General features: G+C 46.6%; 1 long non-coding RNA gene across 1 annotated transcript in view; it reads right to left on the bottom strand.

The window, feature by feature from the left end:
- Positions 1–8,349, bottom strand: part of LOC125759255 (uncharacterized) — an 89,262-nt gene extending 80,913 nt beyond the window's left edge. The window contains exon 1 of the long non-coding RNA XR_007416823.1: positions 8,187–8,349. This is a non-coding gene — a long non-coding RNA (uncharacterized LOC125759255). The remainder of the gene's footprint in view (positions 1–8,186) is intronic.
- Between the last annotated feature and the right edge of the window lie 12,044 nt (positions 8,350–20,393).

Genomic DNA, 20,393 nt, shown 5'->3' with positions numbered 1-20,393 from the left:
ATCGCCTCTTTCCAAGACGAGGGTATCTCGCCGGAAAACCGGATGGCATTGTACAAGGACAGTAAGGTTTTTTGCGTTTCGGCAGGTAGGTTTTTCAGCATGTCATATACCACACGGTCGGAGCCTGGGGCTGAATTACTGCAGCAGTTTAGCGATGCCTGCAGCTCAGCTAAGGAGAAAGCCGTGTTGTACGCATCGTGTTTTGTGGATTTGCGCTCTAATTTCTGTTTTTTATTGTTGTCTTGTAGCTTTGGAAAGCCTCGGAATAGTGCGACGAGCTGGACACTTGTTCGAAATGTGCGCCTAGGAAGTTTGCTTGGTCTTCTAAGCTGTCGCCTTGTGTGTTTACTAGAGGCAATGAATGTGTTTGTCGTCCTTCTACCCTACTAATCATGTTCCAGAGTTTGCCTTCTTGTGTGTATGAATTGATGCCTGATAGAAATTTCTGCCAACTCTCCCTTCTAGCCTGTCGGCGCGTTCTCCTGCCTTGAGACTTGATATTCTTAAAATCTGTAAGATTCTCCGCTGTCGGAGAGTAGCGAAGCAACTTCCATGCTTTGTTTTGTTTCTTACGCGCATTTCTGCACTCATTGTTCCACCATGGAACTCGTCGTTTTCCAGAGTGTCCACTTGATTGTGGGATACATTTGGTTGCGACATCAATCAGAAATGATGTAAAGTATTCTACAGCTCCGTCTATGCTTAAGGCAGACATGTCCGTCCAACTTAACAGTGTAACATTCCGAAACTGTTCCCAATCGGCCTTCTCAATCAGCAATTTTGGAACCTGAGGGGGACATTCATTTGTAATTGGTGTGTTCAGAAGTATTTGAAAATGGTCACTTCCGTAAGGATTATTGATAACTCTCCATTCAACTAGGGGCAGAAGTGATGGAGACGATATGCTGAGATCTATGGACGAGAATGTTCTGTTTGCAAGGCAATAATATGTTGGTAGTTTTTTATTCAAGAGACATACCCCGGAAGAGAGAAGGAACAATTCAATCAGACGACCTCGCGCATCGCAGCGAGAGTCACCCCATAGACTGTTGTGTGCTTTTAAGTCTCCAAGGATCAGAAATGGTTCTGGAAGTTGATCTATTAAGGACTCGAATTCATATTTTTGGAGCTGGCAGTGCGGGGGTATGTAAAGTGAGCAGATTGTGATCAGTTTGTTGAATAGAACGGCTCGAACAGCCACTGCCTCAAGGGACGTTTGGAGTGGTAAGTGGGTACATGCAATTCCTTGGCTAACTATAACGGCTACGCCACCAGATGACGCCACAGCATCATCCCGGTCCTTTCGGAATATGACATATTGGCGTAGAAAATTCGTGTTTTTGGATTTTAAATGTGTTTCTGTACACACAGCACTTTTGGTGAGTGTTCATGTAGCAGCTCTTGGATATCGTCGAGGTTTCTTAGTAGACCACTTACGTTACATTGTATAATTTGTGTGTCCATTTTGAGTGTAAGTTAGTGTTGTGTGTACTGGAAGAACTATTGCCTTAAGTCACAGAGCCCTTTCCAGGCCCTGTGATGATCGAGGGCTTTTTCTTTTTTGGCGCGCTCCAACGAGCTGCGCCGCTCCTTCGGCGCCTGAGACGCCGTTGGGCTTGCCGTTGTGTCCATCACCTCGGCAGAGGTGCTGGATGCCCGGTCGCGGCTCACGCGGACGGGTGTCAGTGTTTTGGGACTTTCTGCCTGAACAGAAGGCCCTGGGCCTGCAGATCCGGAGGCCTGCATGCCCTTTGGTTGCGGAGCAGTACGGGCTGCTTCCGCTGAGGGGGCAGTTGGCGCTACCGCCTGTCCACTGTGCGTGGTACGTGCGGCCGCCGCGAACCTTTGTGACACTGCCCCCTTGCGTGCCACGTCCGCGAATGAAGTTCCCTGTGGAAAGGAAAGGCGTTTTCGCGCCTCCCTAAAGATGTTTTCCGTTACCTTGAGTGTTATTATTTCTTTTTTCCATGCGGGACAACTACGAGAGTAGGCTGCGTGCCCACCTTCGCAGTTTGCACAACGGGGAACTTATACACATTCGTCTGCAGGGTGATCGTGCGAACTACATTTGGCACAGGTTTGACGGCCGCGGCAGCTCTGAGAGCCGTGACCGAAACGCTGGCACTTAAAGCAACGTCACGGGTTTGGGATGTAAGGTCTGATCTTAAGCTTCAGGTAGCCTGTTTCAAGATAGTCTGGTAGGGTGCTTGTGGAAAATGTGATAATCAGGTGTTTCGTCGGGATTTCTTTGTCGTCACGTCTGATTTTAATTCGCTGTACGTGCGTCAGATGGTGTTCATTCCAGCCCTCAAGGAGCTCACTCTCAGTCAAGTCAAGCAGGTCTTGGTCAGACACTACACCTCGGGAGCTGTTGAGCGATGATGATGATGATAATATGTGGTGTTTATTGGCGCAAGGGCCAAGAGATGGCCAAAGAGCGCCAGTTCATGGGACAAAGGATGAGAACAATGGTTGCGCTAAGTAGCTGTATAAGGGCTTTAAAATTCCTCGCGCTAAAGGCGGGTAAAACATATATATATATATACATTAAAATCATGAGAGTGACGTGAAATATGTGTAGTGTAATGAATGACAAGTGGTCGCAAGAATAAAACTGAAGATATGACATCAGCACGAATGCCTCGTCAATGCCCTTGAGCCCAAGGGCCGCGAGGCAAGTGCTATCTTTAATGTATTCCCCGCAGCAGCGACCTCCGCTTAGAGGCCGTGCTACGGTTCACCTTGATATATGACATGAAAACTCTGTACATCGTTTAAAAAAGCAGACAGTGACTGATATGTAAAAAGCGGGTCCCTACCGATGAACATTGAAGGATGAAGTGGAAATTGCTGTCGGTAGGGTAATGAAAAGTGTTTTTTTCTTATAGCATCGAGTTCCTTGCACTGGATGAGGACGTGAAGGACAGTGAGTGGCTGCCCACATCTATCACACAAAGGTGGTTCGCCACCGGACAGAAGGTGTGTGTGTGTACTGTATGTGTGACCGATCCTAAGTCTGCAGAGTGTAACTTCTGTGTGGCGTGATTTTGATATTGGCGGCCAATTACCTAGATGCGGTTTGACAACGTGTAGCTTATTTCGTGTATGCATATCCCATGTGGTCTGCCAAAAGGCTCTGAGCTTTCTTTTCAGGAAGTGTTTTAAGTCTAGTGGGGGAATACCTACGGATCTATTGTGACTGTTTTCGTGGGCGGATGCTGCTAGCTGGTCCGCCAACACGTTGCCTTGAATCTCGCGGTGCCCTGGCACCCAGCACACTACGACATGTTGTTCGAGTGCGTAGATCGTGCTTAAGCGAGAATACAGCGAGACAAAGACGGGGTTTCTGTGTCTTTTCAGAGTTTTTAAAGCTTTTACCACGCTTAGAGAATCTGTGTAAATCACTGCCTTTTGTAGTTTTAATTGTTGAATGTGTTTAACGGCCGCAAGTATCGCGTAAGCTTCTGCCGTGAAGATACTTGATTCAGGGTGTAGAATACCGGAATCCGTAAAGGATGGCCCAACGGCTGCGTAAGACACAGAAGTATTGGACTTTGAGGCGTCTGTAAAGAATTCTGCACAAGTGTATTTGTGTTGTAGTTCAAGGAAGTATGTACGGATATGTGCAATAGGCGCGTGTTTCGTTACTTCCATGAAAGAAAGATCGCAGTCGATAAGCTGCCACCGCCACGGCGGTAGTTGTGCAGCGGGAGCCAATAGACAGTGTTCGGAAAGTGGCACACCCGTTTCCTCAGCTAAGCCCCTCACACGAAGTGAGTAGGGCTGTCGCACCGAAGGACGGTGGTCGAAAAGGGCAGAACTAGATATATCATTAATTGTGGGGTGTGAGGGGTGTTCGTTGTCTGCGTTCACTTTGAGATAGTATAGAAACGACATGTAAGATCGCTGCAGGTGGAGCGCCCACTCGTTCGATTCGACGTAGAGGCTTTCCACGGGGCTGGTGCGAAAAGCACCCGTAGAAATACGAATGCCCGAGTGGTGGACAGGGTCAAGCATCTTCAACGCGCTTGGTGTCGCAGACTGATAAATTATCGCCCCATAATCTAGACGCGTGCGTATGAGGCTTTTATAGAGATTCAACAGGCACTTCTTGTCACTACCCCACGTAGTGCGTGACAATACCTTTAGAATGTTCATGGTTTTTATGCACTTGTTCTTTATATACTTTATGTGTGATATGAAGGTAAGTTTCGCGTCTAGAATTACGCCGAGGAATTTATACTCCGTTTTCACAGGTAGCCGCTGACCATGCAGATCAATGTCTGGATCGGGATGTAGGCCTCTCTTTCTTGAGAATAATACGCAAGTACTTTTTTGCGGGTTAAGGCTGAACCCGTTCTCGTCTGCCCATTTGGTTACCTTGTTTAAACCAAGTTGCACCTGCCGCTCGCACATTGAAAGGTTGCAAGATTTATAACCGATCTGCACGTCGTCGACATATGTGCAATAAAACATATTCCGTGGAATACACAGACGTAGGGAATTCATTTTTATAATAAAAAGTGTGCAACTCAGGACACCACCTTGCGGCACTCCAGTTTCCTGGACAAATGTTCGGGACAAGACATTACCCACTCGAACACGGAACGTGCGATTGGACAAATAGCTTTCGATTATGGTCAGCATCTTTCCTCGGACACCTAAGTGGGATAGGTCTCTTAATATTCCAAATCGCCATGTGGTGTCGTAGGCCTTTTCCATATCGAGGAACACCGAAAGGAAGAATTGCTTGTGAACAAAAGCGTCGCGAATTTGTGCCTCGATACGGATAAGGTGGTCAGAGGTAGATCTACCCTCTCGAAAACCGCACTGGTATGGGTCAAGTGATTTGCTGGCTTCGAGGAAATGTAGGAGCCGCCGATTTATCATTTTTTCAAAAACCTTGCACAGACAACTTGTTAGGGCTATTGGCCTGTAACTGGAAACTAAGGATGGGTCCTTACCCTGCTTCAGAATCGGAATTATGATGGCTTCTTTCCAGGCCGAGGGCATCTCGCCGGAAAACCAAACAGCATTGTACAGGGAAAGGAGGGTTTTTTGGGTTTCAGAAGGCAGGTGTTTCAACATTTCATATACAACACGGTCGGAACCTGGGGCGGATTTATTGCATGAGTTCAGCGATGCCTGTAGCTCAGCTAAGCCGAAAGGTTCATTGTATGCTTCCTCGTGTTTTGTGGATTTGCGCTCTAGTTTCTGTTGTTCGATTTTTGCTTTGTGTCGTTGGAAAGCTTCCGTGTAGTGTGACGAGCTCGATACCTGTTCGAAGTGTGCACCTAGGAAGTTCGCCTGGTCTTCCAAGCTGTCACCTTGTGTGTTTACTAGGGGAAGTGAATGCGCTTGTCGGCCTGCTACCCTACTAACCATGTTCCAGACTTTAGCCTCCTGTGTATATGAGTTAATTCCCGATAAAAATTTCTGCCAACTTTGTCTTCTTGCCTGTCGGCGAGTTCTCCTGCCTTGTGACTTTATGTTTTTAAAACTGTCCAGATTCTCGGCTGTCGGCGAGTCCCGAAGCAGCCTCCATGCTTTATTTTGCTTTTTTGCGCGCGTTTCGACACTCAGTGTTCCACCATGGCACACGTCGTTTGCCGGCAGTCCAGCTGTTTGTGGGATACACTTCATTGCGGCATCAATCAAAAAAACTGTAAAGTAGTCTACAGCTTCATCTATGCTCAAAGCATGCATGTTGGTCCAACTTAAGAGAGCCATTTTACGAAACTGTTCCCAATCGGCTTTGTCAATTTGCCATTTGGGAACCTGTGGAGGACATTCATTAACTATTGGGGTGCTCAGAACTATAGGAAAATGGTCACTTCCATAGGGATTATTAATGACTTTCCATGTTAGAAGGGGCAGAAGTGATGGAGATGTGATGCTGAGGTCTATGGACGAGTAGGTATTGTTCGCAAGGCTATAGTATGTTGGCTCTTTTTTATTCAAGAGACACGTGCCAGAAGAGAAAAGGAACTGTTCAATTAGACGACCTCGCGCATCGCAGCGGGAGTCACCCCATAGACAGCTATGCGCATTAAAGTCCCCAAGTACAAGGTAAGGTTCAGGGAGCTCATCTATTAAAGACTGAAATTCATGTTTTTGCAGCTGGTAATGTGGAGGTATATATAGAGAGCAAATGGTGACGAGTTTGTTCAAAAGAACCGCTCGAACAGCCACTGCCTCAAGGGAAGTTCGAAGAGGTAAATGTGTGCATGCTACTCCTTGATTAACTATAACCGCTACACCCCCGGATGGCGCGATGGCATCATCCCGGTCCTTCCGGAAAATAATGTAGCTGCGTAGAAAGTTCGTGTGTTTGGATTTTAAGTGTGTTTCTTGTACACACAGCACCTTTGGTGTATGTTTGTGTAAGAGTTCTTGGACATCGTCGAGATTTCTAAGCAGTCCTCTCACGTTCCATTGTATAATTTGTGCTTCCATATTGGATGTCAGGTAGTGCTGTGTGTACGAGAAGGAAGTGGGTGTTGTTTAGGTCGAAATTTAGAGCTCAAGCAGCAGGGCCGTCGTCGGGCCCCATTATCGGCTTTTTGGTTTTCTTAGCGCGCTCCAGGGAGCTACGCCGCTCTTTCGGTACCAGAGGCACCGGAGTTGTGTCCATTGCCTCGTTTGAGGCACTGGACGCCCGCGTATGCGAGCTGCTGGCTTGTTTGTCCGACCTCGCCTGGCGAGGCGTGGTCGTGAGACCCGACGACCCTGGAGTCGCCGGGATCTCTGGCTTGGCAGGTGGGGACTTCGCCTGGTGTGACGAAGTCTTGGACGCCACCGAGCCGGAGGGCGATGTGCTCTCCTTGGCCTCTACGGTGCCGGAGCTTGTAGTGGCCGCCGGTGTGGTCAGATTCAGAGTAGGCGGGGCAGCCTTCGCTGCTCCCACCATGGGGGCGGGTGGCGTTTGCCTCGGCACGCTGCGAGTGGTCCGGGCAAACGCGATAGGCCGTTGTGGTGCTGCCCCCCGTCGCACCACTTCGGCAAAAGATGTTCTTGCTGGAAATGACGATGAAACTCGCTGTCGTGCTTCTCGGAACGTTATGTTTTCTTTTACTTTTATCGTGAGTATTTCTTTCTCTTTCTTCCAGGCCGGGCAGGCCCTGGAGTACGCAGGGTGATCACCTTCACAGTTCGCGCAGTGAGTCCCATCACCAGCGCAGTCATCAACAGAATGACCCGTCGTTCCGCATTTTGCACAGGTGAGCTGCCCTCGGCAGCTTTGAGACGCGTGACCAAATCTTTGACATTTAAAGCATCGCCGCGGGTTTGGTATGAAAGGTCGTACAGCAAGCTTGACGTAGCCGGTTTCAATGTTTTCGGGTAGTGTGCTGGAGGCAAAAGTAAGTATCAAATGCTTGGTCAGTATTTCGGTGTTGTCGCGCCTTATCTTGATCCTTTGGACATGAGTGACATTTGAATCTTTCCATCCATCTAGTAGTTCTTCCTCGCTGAGGCCAATGAGGTCCTCATCGGACACTACACCTTTGACAGTGTTCATGGTCCTGTGCGCGCTCACAGAGACGGGGATGTTTCCAAACGCGACTAGATGTGACAAATTAATGTACTGTTCCTTGTCTTTTAATTCGAGGAGTAGGTCCCCGCTTGCCATCCTTGTGGCCTTATATCCCGTTCCTATGGTGTCTTTCAAGCACTTAGCAACAAGAAAAGGTGAAATGGCTCTAGCTTTTTCAGATGTTTGTTCACAGTGAACCACGTGGTATTTCGGAAAATTGTCATTGTTTTTGGGCCAGAAGAATTGGGATGCATCGGTGCGTACCCTTTTTGGGGCACGATCGGTGGAAGAGGGGTTCGAGGGTCCCATGGAAAAAGTCGCTTGTTCGGCAACGGCGCCTACCACCCACCACGGAGCCCAACAGGGGGACGTGGCAGAACATACGAAAAGTCTGCGCAACGCCAGCAGTACGCCGTCACTATAACCTAATATGGTCTACCCAAGGTTGGGAGCCACACACGGTTAACCCTTGCCGCCAGGAAAAATCGGAAGTAACGAGAAGGGAGAAGTAGACAGGAAAGTTTAAAAGTGAGAGAGAAAGACGAAGATGAGGCGAGAGAGAGAGACAGGAAAAGGCGACTGCCGGTTTCCCCTGGGTGGGTCAGCCCAGGGGTGCCGTCTACGTGAAGCCGGGGCCAAAGGGGTGTGTTACCTCTGCCGGGGGGCCTTAAAGGTCCAATCACCCAGCGTCGGCTCAACCCCCAGGATCCCCTTTTCCCCGGACACGGCAAAGCCACGCACGGCTAGGCGTGGGAGGGGTCGAAACCCCCCGTTAGCTCGGGTCCGTGGTGTCGCTACACACCAAACGCCTACTTGCGCAGACGCCCCTGCGGGGCGTTGAGCGATCGGTGTGGTGTAAGTGAGACAGGGGTGCTTCCAAAAGAGGTGAGTTTTGAAAGTTTTTCATACTGGATCTTTACTATGCACTTCCAGAAGAAGGTCCCCACTAGCCATTCTTGTAGCCTTATAGCCTTGACCGAGTGTGTCGGTGAGGCATTTTGGATACAAGAAAAGGAGAGATCGTTCTTGCGTTATTTTCGAGTGTTCCGCCGTGGATTACGTGGAAGCGTGGAAAAATTTCTGTGGATTTGAACAAGGCATTCAAAGTCTCTTCGGTGCGCCCTCTCTTTGTAAGACGACGATCATTCAGTGGAGGAAATGAGGTTGAGGCGATAGATTATGTATAGTTTCGGCAGCCATGCCAGCCGCCCACCATGGAGCCCAACATGGGGACGCGAAAGCACTTATATATATATATATATATATATATATATATATATATATATATATATATATATATATATATATATATATATATATATATATATATAAGGCATGCCAACGTCAGCTGTACACAGCCACTATAACCAAATATAATGTGCCCAAGAGAGGGCACACGCACAAGGTTAACCCTCGCCGCCAGGAAAACGGAAGTAAATAGAAGTGAGGAGAAGACAGGAAAGATGAAAAGTGGGAGAAAAGACGAAGATGTGAGGGGAGAGAGAGGACAGGAAAAGGCGACTGCCCGGTTTTCCCCTGGGTGGGTCAGCCCAGGGGTGGTGTCTACGTGAAGCCGGGGCCAAACGGGTGTGTTGCCTCTGCCGGGGGGCCTTAAAGGTCCAATCACCCGGCGTCGGCTCAACCCCCAGGATCCCCTTTTCGCGGACACTGGCAAAGCCACGCACGGCTAGGCGTGGTGTCGGTCCGTGGTGTCGCTACACACCAAACGCCTGCTTGCGCAGACGCCCCTGTGGGGGGCTGGGCCCACAGGATGGAATGCAGACGCGCCTCCTGCCTTACATATTGTACACCTGCTGAAATACTGACCCAGGTAGTCGTGGCTATAGCCAACTGGGGTCGTGAACGTGTCTGCTTGAAAGAGGCACCCTGTCACCGATTCTTGCACGTGAGACGCGTGTTTCACAGTGGCCCTACGGTGACGGCCCTGCACTCATTGCACGGTCTCAGAGCCTCCGATTTAACATCTCTATGGGTCCAACTAAGCTTTCGTCTTTATATCCTTGGAAAGTTATCAGCATCCCCCATAATAATTTATAATTCAATGTGAGTGAGAGGTTTCAGAAATTTCAAGAGCCCTTCACCTTACACCATACTAATTTTTAACAGCCAAGCTGTTTAGCAAATAGTGCCTTGTTCACGCCCTACCAGAAAACAGTCATCCTCATAAAGAGTATTTATCACAAAAATTGGGTAAATCCCACAATACAGAATTTCCACTAAAAGGGAAGAAGGCAACAGAACAACAAATGGCTGCTAAGCGACGGCTGTGAGCCGAAGACCCCGAGTATACGTACAACGAGAGAATACTAGGGAACGGGAAAGGCAACGGCGGCGGCGAGTAGACCGCGAAGCGATGGAACGTCTACGCCAGCAGCAACGTGTCTGTGATTGTCTGTGGTTTAACTCGAACCTCTCTGACCGATAACAACGTAGAAACAACCTATCATCATCTAGTCGAAGCCTAACAACGACGCATGCAAGCAACCTCGAAACTACACTCTAAGCCGCAAAGGTGCGAAATGGGAGTAAGTGCTGCATTTCGTCCCCGCAACAGGTAGTTAATCCCCGGAGGGATTAACTGCAAGACGAGGGTGCCGTGTGCAAAGTGAGGGAGGAACTGTTAGACCACAGGGAGCAACGTTTACTCCCGTGGAACTTTCCGGCGCAGTGGTGGCCTCGAACGAATGGTCAGCATGCGCGTATTCAAAGAGTCCGCTAAAGAAATGAACTGTTAATAGTTTATTTAAATGTAAACGGTCTTGTAAACTACGGAAACTGCGGCAGAAGTAAAGTAATATCCTTCATATGGCATAATAATAAATGTGAAAAAGCTCCCACACACACACACACAAAAAATGTGCTCGCACGCAAGCTGTATCAATGCGCGGCGTGGTGTTCTCGTCGTATGCACGGCAAGCTAAGACTCGGCGGTTTCGCGTTGTGTTGTGGATGTGTTCTCGTTTTGTGGTTGCGATTGCTGTCACTTGTGGTGCACTGAATCATCTTCGCGCTGTGGTAAACGTGATCTGCTACTGGAATGAAGTGCTACGCTATCGAAATGCTACGCGCCGACTGGGACATCGCCTGAGAGGTGAGTGTAAACAAGGCTACCATCACTCCGCGTGATTTTACCTTTGTGCAGTTGATATGTAACGATCACCGCTTGTTTAACATTCACGTTCTGCGCGGACAAAACACGCATGATTGATGAGCTCGCGCGATACAGCATCGCGAGTGCTGCCCCGCCTGCTATAGAATTACAAGCATGATGGTTGGGCCATCGAAACATGGTAACCTCGGTGAAGGCTCAACATTAGCTGTAGCAAGTACAGCTGTTCAAAAATAGTTTTGTTTTCAGTGCTGCCCAAATAAGCGTTGTTTATCAGAAATATTCGCGACTTTTTAAAAGAAAATTCACGTAAACTCCGCACAATATCTTCTATTGCAAGGTAAACAAGTCATTTGGGAAGATTGGCTGTTAAAATAGTATGCCTAGCTAAAGGCTTAGCACCGCTAACACGGGCAGTCGGCGACGGCATCGGCGATTTCGCTTGTTTGTAGCGATGCTAGGAATAATTTAATTTTTCTATCTCTCAAATGAAGAGCAAGCTTTATTGATAAATAAGTGGGCGCAATAGCGTGTCACTGTGAAAGCGTGAAACGTTAAACTCGAGGACAGGTTTTTCGAACTTCATAACACATTCTAAACTGTTCCATTGCAATATATGACAGGTTCTGTGAAAGAGCAGTTTTCGTCTAAATCTTACGCTTGAAGCATTTCTAACAGACGCCTTGTGACGTAACTGCAAGTGCACGAACAGTTCTGCCGGAAATATTAATGCTTCTGCAATTACTTTTTCAGGAAATCGATGAATGAGACCGTTGCGCCTCCTGAGAAACGTCTTCAACATCTTGCAGCTATGAACACGCTCTCAGCAGCTGTCGATGGTGCTGTTGCACTTGCTGACGTCGGCTGGACAGCATCCATTTGGATAAAACATTGCACTTTTCATTGTCTCTCCTATAATGCAGGGAAGCCATCCTATCTTCTGTATTCAACAAAGTTGTTCAATTTATGTGTACGCACGATGCTGCAGAATTGACACGAGTCGTTGAATAAACTTGGTTGCTTCTTTAGACGTTTTCGTTTTTTTGTCATTAAACAGACATTTTCGCTGAACGATATAACCAACCGTGTTCCGTACAGTGAGAAGCGAGAAAGCTTGACACGTCGACGGGAGCATATATGAGAACGTTTATATATACATACATTCATCAAGCGCCCAAATTCGCTCAAAACATGCGCGCGGAAAAACCAATCCAACGCATTTTACATTTTCATGAACGTGATCACCGAATGGTTGCTTGCAAAACACTGAAGGCTGAAGTCTAATATAAGGAATCTTGCTACTTTGACTAACATGGCAGAACGCGCAGCTTCCAGACGGTGCCTGTACATATATAGCCCCGGTAATATTCACTCTGCTACGTACTGGCGTGTGGTATAGTGGTTAGCGTACGCGACTGCTGATTCAATGGTCACGAGTTCGAATCCTGTGTGTTTGTTGTGAATTTTCTGCAGTTTACTTCTGAATTCATTTCTGTGTATAATTGTATATGTCGTCAAATGCGTGTATCAACCTTCAAATTCTTAGTAATTCAACCAGAAACTGTAATAAATTGATTTTCTTTTTTTATCGAGAAGGAGCAACTGTTAGTCCCACCAGGGGTAACAGTTCGTCCCTACGCAGCTACCATGCAAAAAGAGGAATAAATCAGTTACTCCCTAAAAAGGGTAACTTTTACACCCCGACAATTCGTCCCTCAAAACAACTGAGGACTAACAGTTCGTCCCCTGACAGTTACTCCCTAAAGGACGAATCGTTCATCCTTTAGGGAGTAATGGTTGTGGCAGTGCAGTTGCCCCCCAAAAGGACGAACCACAGACCCTTTTTCGTCCTTTGCGGCTTAGAGTGTACACTCTTAAAAAAAAGGTTGTAGTACTTACTAACTTCGGCTTACTAACTACTTGTCACATATGTTACTACCCTGTTAGTAAGTGCGGTTAGTAACGGGGAGGTTAGTAACCGTTACAACCCTCGCCGTTACAAAGGCACTTAGTAGCGGTTACTACCCTTCTCGTTGCTAACTAGTAAAATAGGTAGTAACGGTTACTACCAAAAAAACATTAGTAACCATGATCCTTTCGCTCACGAGTCTTTTGTTTTTTATAACGGTCAAATTCGCGAGCATCAACATTGCGATATATCATTAGGTAATTACGCACAGCATGTCATGAATCAGAACAGCACACACACACAACGACAAGGCTACGCGACACGTATAATTCATAAGCGGTTCCAAGAGTATATATAGCCCTACCTTTGGGGTACGCAGCTGGTGCCGGTGAGCAGCTAGGCTTTAGAATAAGCAGTTTAAGTTATGCGCCTATACTTATATAGCGTACAATTTTATTAGGTGCACGAGGTAACGTATCATCCCCTAACTAAGGCCTAGAAACAACCTAGAAGAAACCACATTAATCTTCAGAATCGTCCAGTTTCGCTGTTTCAAGCCTTGCGGGCTTAGTTCAAGTTTCGATAATTTTTTGAGGGGGTGTTTTTTCGAACAGTGCCCTTAGGGCATTAGAAGGGCGTATTCATGATCAAACAAAATTTAGAAAAAAAGCCAGAAATAGTGGTATGTGAAATCTGTGTGCCATGGTACAGTACATGTGCCTTTAGTATTTCGTCTCCGTCCATAAGCCGACATCGAACCCGCGTCTTTCTAGTGAACAGCTAGCTGCATCCGTCCACGAAACCGCTGCCAATGCATCCACAGCTATCCGTGCGCTTCTCCTAAGCCTTTCCTAAAGGAAAGTTCAGGACTTATTGGCAGAGCACATGAGATAGGCACACACAAAATAAACTGCACGTTATGAAGCCTCCACTTTCTAATTGGCCGCCAGTATCACTCACGGTGCACAGAAGTAAAAATTACCAGGACACACACACCGCACACACTCATACCATTTGTCCGGTGATGATCCACCTTTGTGCGATAGATGTGGGTAGCAATCGGAGAAAATAGTTTTCGATGAATTTTTATTTTTACACGAGAGCAATGAACACGTTATTTTGAAAACTTTAGCTCAGCTTATAACCGGTTTGTACAAACTCGGTTTGCGGGAAAGATAGAAAGGCACGTGAATCAAGGGGGAGAGGGTGAACGGTGAACAAGTTGAAGTTGAAAGGAGGGGAGGTGGAAGTTTAGAATACAAAAGCCATTGTGAGACGTGCTCGAACACCGAGGGTGGGTGTATAAAAAGACGACGACTTGCCGAATTGTCACTACACTTGCTACTTCTCAAGCTGTGCAGCATGGGCTCTCGCCTCGTGAACGAACTGCTTCTCCGGCTTCGCCAACGGCAACTGCAGCCAATGATCATGAAACTGACAGCGGCGTTCGTGCTGGAGGCCTGCCGTAGCCGCGGTTTCACGGAGTGCACCGAGATTCTGGACATGGCCTGCGATGCCGTGGAGTACGGCGCGGCCGTGTTCACGGAATATGACGAGGACGGAGACGGTTGGATCAGGGACAGCGACTTGCAGGCAGCTCTGGAAACCTGTGGGTTCACAGTCCGAGGGGAATACCTGACACGTCTGCGCGTGACATATTCTCATCACGGCTGTATTTCCTACGACGGTTTCCTGAAAGCCTGTGCGCGCGTCGCGAAACGTCACTGGTGAAGTCTGCTGTCCGCTGTACCATAGCGCTTCTGAAAAGGCTCTTTTCAGGGCCACCCAATTTTTGCATTGGCTGAGTGCGCCACTGGCGATCACGCTCCGTGTTGCCCTCATAACATTCTCTTTAGAATATACTTAGCTCCATTACAGTAGGTTGACCGGTTGCTTCATACGGATTTCAAAGTTTGCTGAGGTTACAAAATCTAATTTTTGCATGGTGCCCCGGTCACTCGCCGCAGTTCCGTACGCTGCAGGGCACGGCTATTCTAACACCGTGCTGCAGGGTAAAACATCTATGTAAAATTCGAAATATTTTTATAGAAATGTTGGATGGTCGTATAAATATTATCTCTTAATGATAGTAGCAGAAATGATGTCGTGAAAAAAGAGAGAATTTGCCCTGTTATATTCAGTGGTTGGTACAGATGGCCGGTCAGGTGTATGTTTCATGCCAAGAACGCCTTTGAGAACATGCGTTCCTAATAAATAGTGTTCAGATTTATGAAAGCAAGATAAGAATAGTGAGAGTTTTAGATTCTAGAAAACGGCAGTTTTAAACATGCTGTCGTCTTTGCTTTGGCACGCTGCAATCTTCTCTTTTAACGGGCGATGTGCGTTAGCTCCTCCCAGCAAAATCCCTTTTTCGTGACATGTCTGCAATCATGGGAGTGACAGTTCGCTAACTACATTTTGTGGTTGCTCTGTGTTTAATCACTGTTGTTTGTGTACATAATTTGAAGCACTGCTCCCACGTGGCATCACGGTGTGTGACACATCCAGGTGTCTGGCGCCTGGCATCTTGTTGAGTCACGCACGTGACTCAACAGATGCCCTTCCATGTTATCCACCGTCTCTCCATTTCACCTCCCCATTTTCAAAACTTCCCACAGCACACCGTTTCTCGAATAAAAGAATAAAGCCCAGAAAGGAAAACCACTGTCAGCTTTAGTCACCCAGACACCCTTTTGTCCTGTTCACAGGGTTCTCATTCCGGGTACTCGAAAATGCGTTTCATGCTTCCAGTTCTTTCAACAATCCATGGAACAACGGGTGATTTTGTAGCCCCGGTAAAAAAAAGTGACAAAGCGGTGACGGATCAGCGCACGACCATGACAACCTGGGCATTGAGTGACGAGAAGTACAGGGAAGGGGGGGGGGAGGAGACCTCCTTATTTCCAATATGGGTCATAGCAAGAAAGAATGGAGAAGCATGCTGGTTTTTCCGCGATTCTCAACCGGACATCAATTTCCAGTAGTCACCTGCTACATATAAATCACAGCCGCATTAAGCTACCATAAAAAGATTCTTGCGTTAAAACACACCCTCCATAATCATCGATCATTCATAGCGCAATACTTATAATAATTGCTTTGCAGACTGAGGATAGGCCACACACATAGTACACATTCATATCTTTTGTCCGGAGGCGATCCACCTCTGTGTGATCACTGTGGTGATCCACTAACTGTACTCCACACACTACTGCAATGCACGGAATTAGACGCTGTCAGAAAAAAGTATTTTTCATCAATATACCTGCAGTTCCCACTTCATCCCGGTATGTTCATTGGCAGAGAACCACTTTTTAAATATCAGTCTCTTTTCGAATTTCTCGAAGATGTCCATAACTTCAACGTTATTTTTCCAGGCGCTCCGTAGCGCGGCCTCATGACTGAGGCTGCTGCTGCGGTAACTCTATCAAACGAAGCACCTGCCTCCCGGCCTTTGGGCGCAAAGGCCTTGAGGAAGCATTCGTGCTGTCATCCCGCCTCTCACTTGTAAATACCAGTGTTGGCGGTAACGCGTTACAAGTAACGGCGTTACTGGTAACGCATTACTTTTTTCGGTAACTTAGTAACGTACTCGTTACAATTTAGAAACTGTAACGGGTAACGTACTTACGTCAACATTTTTCGGTAACGTGTGGTGTCACGTTACTCGTTACTTTTTCATCCTGGGGGTGCCGTTTTCTCAGAGTTCGCCCTCACAAATTCTTTTGTCGCAAGCGTCGGGCTGCTGTCGGCCTGCCAGGCATTGACCACGAAAGCGCGGCAGAATCGCTTTTTTTGTGTGCGGAAATTGTGGGGACCACTTTATTAAGACGCGCCGACTACTTGTGTGGAATTTTGGGCCATCGCCATACAAAGCTTCATGAAAGCCGCATAATTCGCCATGAGAAACTGTACGCATATGCTTCTCGTGGAAGTGGATGTAGCAGATGGATTACTGGCACCTGCGCCTTTTCGTGCCCAAAAGACAGGCCGTCCGAAGAGAAAGCGCAAGGGCTGGTTTACTCCATACCACGTGCTTATCGTGAAATTTTTTACGTGGGGAAAACGAAGAACTCCCCCGAGAGGCTGCGACAACATAAAAACGATGTCCGCAAGTTCGCGTGACAAAGGAGTACACTGCATAGCATGGTAAGCGACCACCGCATCGAATTCACAACTCCCGCGTCGTCAACTTAAGCGGCTTTCTGTGGAATTCTGGCCCATCCAGGCGACAGCCGGTAACGTCAACCGGTCTACAGGTGCGCTGCCGATCGAGAGTCTGCCTTATTGTGGAGAATAGGCGTGACCCCCGGCTGAAAGAAAACCCTGAAAAAGAATGCGAGCGGGACGCGAAACGTAGAATTTTTTCTTGTAACGCAAAAAAAAAAAAATCTTTTTACTCACTACCTTATTACCGCTGTCACACGAACAGCCTTAACCGCGGTTAAGCTAACTACGGTTACGGCTAACCACGGTTACAGGTAGCTACACGGCAGACATTACCGTAGTTAGTGTACTAATCGTGGTTATTGCAAACGGGTGATTCCACGAGAGATCGACACGGATCCGAAAATAGATATTTTAGATTTGATTGAGTATTTTATATTTTATGCATGACCCCTGCCAGTAGCCCGAAAAGGAACTTATTTCCTTATTAACTGCATAATTTACGAGGGAAAAAATATCAAACATATTCAATCCGGAGGGACCAAATTCATTACCTGTCGTTCTCGAAAGTTCACGACGTTGTAAAACACAAATATTATCGTTACAAAGAAGATATTTTGTGTATGAAATGTATGCGCAACAAAGAGTAAAGTAACATTGTTTGAAATTTCTAGAGCTAAGGAAACTGTTTTTGAATAATATCTAAATATGCGACATTTTACAGTAGCTACAAAGTTGATAAGGCTTATGAACTTTGTTTTAAAAATAAATTTTGCTTTTTCTATCTGCAACTGCAGCGAAGTTTCTGGTTATTGAACTCCTGAGCGAGTGAGGCTGATCTTGAACACCCTCACATAAACGCTCGCAATTTTTGCGGTAATTATACAGGTTAAAGTGAACAAAAAATGTTTATGCACGGACATTTTTTACGTGACTAGCCCATTTAAGCATTTCTTTACTACTACAAAATTCGCGCATCTATTTTGCTAGCCGAAGCACACCATCAGAATTATTGTAAATTTCTTGAGATTTCATTGATGCTTTCTTTGCGAATAGCGTTGATGAATGAATCTCATATTCTGTATAATGTCACATTGAGAAAAATGGTTTCCCCATGTGTCAGAGTCGGAAGCCATCACACGTAACTCTAAAGGCAACCCAAAGCCACTCTACCATTGCTAACGTCAGGTACATTTGTGCAAGTAATACTCGTTAAATCAGCATTTTGGTTATAATCGTTGGTTGGGTTTGAAGTTTTATGTGAAACATAAATTTCAGATTTAAATTATTGTTATTGTGGGTTCCTGCAGCAGAGACATCGATTAAAATTTATGATTGCGGAGTAACGGCAGAGGTAACGTCCGTTACTTTTTTTCGGTAACGGTAACGGTAACGCATTACATTTTTTTGTACGCAACGTAGGGCGGTAACGCGTTCCTTTTTTTATAGTGTAACGAGTAACGTATTTAGTTACTTTTTTTCAGTAACGTCTACAACACTGGTAAATACCATGCTCACTCGTCATTTATCCCACACCCATAGATCACACCACTTATCACTGCCATAATTTTATACTGTATACACATCTTTTACGCTTCTTTAAAGCACGTGATTTTAGGCCTCTATACAGCCACAATACACCCGGTCATCGTAATCATTGGTCATCGCTAACGCCACATAATAGACATGGCGCTCTTTGGCCACCCATGGCCCTTGCGCCACAAAACCCCACTAATCATCTAGAGGGCCGGGGCAAGATTCTCCTTCCCCCTTTTGTGTAATGGTAGCCGAAACAACTTGATAAAGGAGATGGGCGACAGGCACAGCAGACAAGGGGGGCAGGTTGACACAGGCTCTGGAGGGGGCGATCGCCCCTACCGCCCCCCCCCCCCTCTGGATCCGCCACTGGCCCTTCGTAACTCACGCCTTTCATCAATAAATATTGAGCTGACGTATGTATGCTAGTGCTTTGAAGTACACGTGTGACTCGACGGCAGTATAAATGTGAGCCGACACGAGGCTGATAGTAATGCTGAAGTTGAATAGATAGCACGATAGGTCGGCAAAATAGTGTAGAGCTCACTCAGCTTCAGTCAGCCAATATATTTGCGCATAGGGCTGTCTTGGAATCAGACTCACCAAATTTTACCTCAAACGCTCGGACTCAGACACACTGAAATTTTCCTCAGCCGGTCACTCGGACTCGAACTCACCAACATATTACTCACTCGGACTCATTCAGACTGACGGCTCGATCTGAGTCTGAGTTTGCCGACCTATGGTTCAAGCTATAGACCGCACGAAGATAACTTTGCTCGCTGCAGTGATCGCGTTTGCGAATGGAGTGTGCTGCGAGCTAGAAGAGCCAAAGCAGGACATAGTTCATGATGGTGAAGCGCTAAAAGAAACGGGGACTTACGAAGAACACAGGACGCAGCGCTACTAGCAACTGAGTTTATTTTGAATACAACGCCCTCATATATACAAAATGTACGTCATCACTAAAGCCAAAAAAAAAAAAAAAAAAAAAACGTTAACACGTGATCATAAAAGAAATAAACAGGTGAGAGATAAAAACCGCGCATGCACCTCAACCAAGGCAAGAAATGCACTTCATTTTACGTTCTCTCTAAAAAAGCAACTTCACAATCCGATAGCAAAATGGATGGCTGACTAACGCAAGCAGTGCCACTCTTCCTTATTTGATAAGCCTCAACGATCTCCCTGACAGTTCGATCGGCGTGCTTGTCAACAACAGTGGTTTTTTCAAAGTCAGGGTTGCATGTGCACTCTTTACAGTGCATTGCTAGATGTGAATACGGTGCCCCCTTCAATGAACTTTCGTGTTCGCGAAGGCGTACATTTACGCATCGGCCAGTTTGTCCGATGTAATGCTTTCCGCATGTAAAAGGGACATCGTATACCACATCCTTTCTGCATTCGACAAACTTTGTTCCATGCCTGATGCCACACCCATGGTTGGGCTCAGTACGTTTTTGTTTGCCAACCTTTCCACTGCAGGGCATATCTTAGCCAACTTGTTTTGGCCGAGAAAAGTACACGTACCCCATACTTCGACGCTATCTTCTTTAATCTGTGTGACGTGCTGTGCATGTATGGAACAACGGCTATCTTCGTTCTTGTTCCGCCTTCATCCTCAGTCCCGCCGACCCGTGCCTGTGTCCTCATCTGTTTTATCTGACGGCGATTCTTTTCGCATGCCAAAAGGATGCACTCATCTGGAAAACTAGCTCCTTTTAACCGGTCAACCTGGGTCGAAACACTTTCATCCATCAGATGCTCGCACGATTTAGTAAGCGCTGATTTGATGCATGACGTCGCAACGCCATTCTTCACTAGTCTAGAATGTGCTGAATTATAGTTTAATAGCGGTTTCTTCGTTCTAGGGTGGTACATCCAGCACGTCTTGTCAGGCAGAAATTTAATTAGCAAATCTAGAAACTGAATCTCACATTCTTTTGGTAGCTCAAAGGTGAACTGAAGGCCGAATCCTTTCTCTTTAAAACGTTTTTAAAACATTCACAAGGCTGCTGCTGCCATGCCTATATTTCATCAAAACAAGGTAATCATCAACAAATCTGAAAACCTTCAAATTCATGCCATCCAGCTGCTTCCCAATATCTCTATCCACC

Source organism: Rhipicephalus sanguineus, chromosome 7 (genome assembly GCF_013339695.2).
Source record: "Rhipicephalus sanguineus isolate Rsan-2018 chromosome 7, BIME_Rsan_1.4, whole genome shotgun sequence".
In the NCBI taxonomy this organism is placed as follows: domain Eukaryota; kingdom Metazoa; phylum Arthropoda; class Arachnida; order Ixodida; family Ixodidae; genus Rhipicephalus; species Rhipicephalus sanguineus.
Note: the sequence above shows the minus strand (reverse complement) of the source record. Positions and strands in the feature narration are given on the sequence as shown.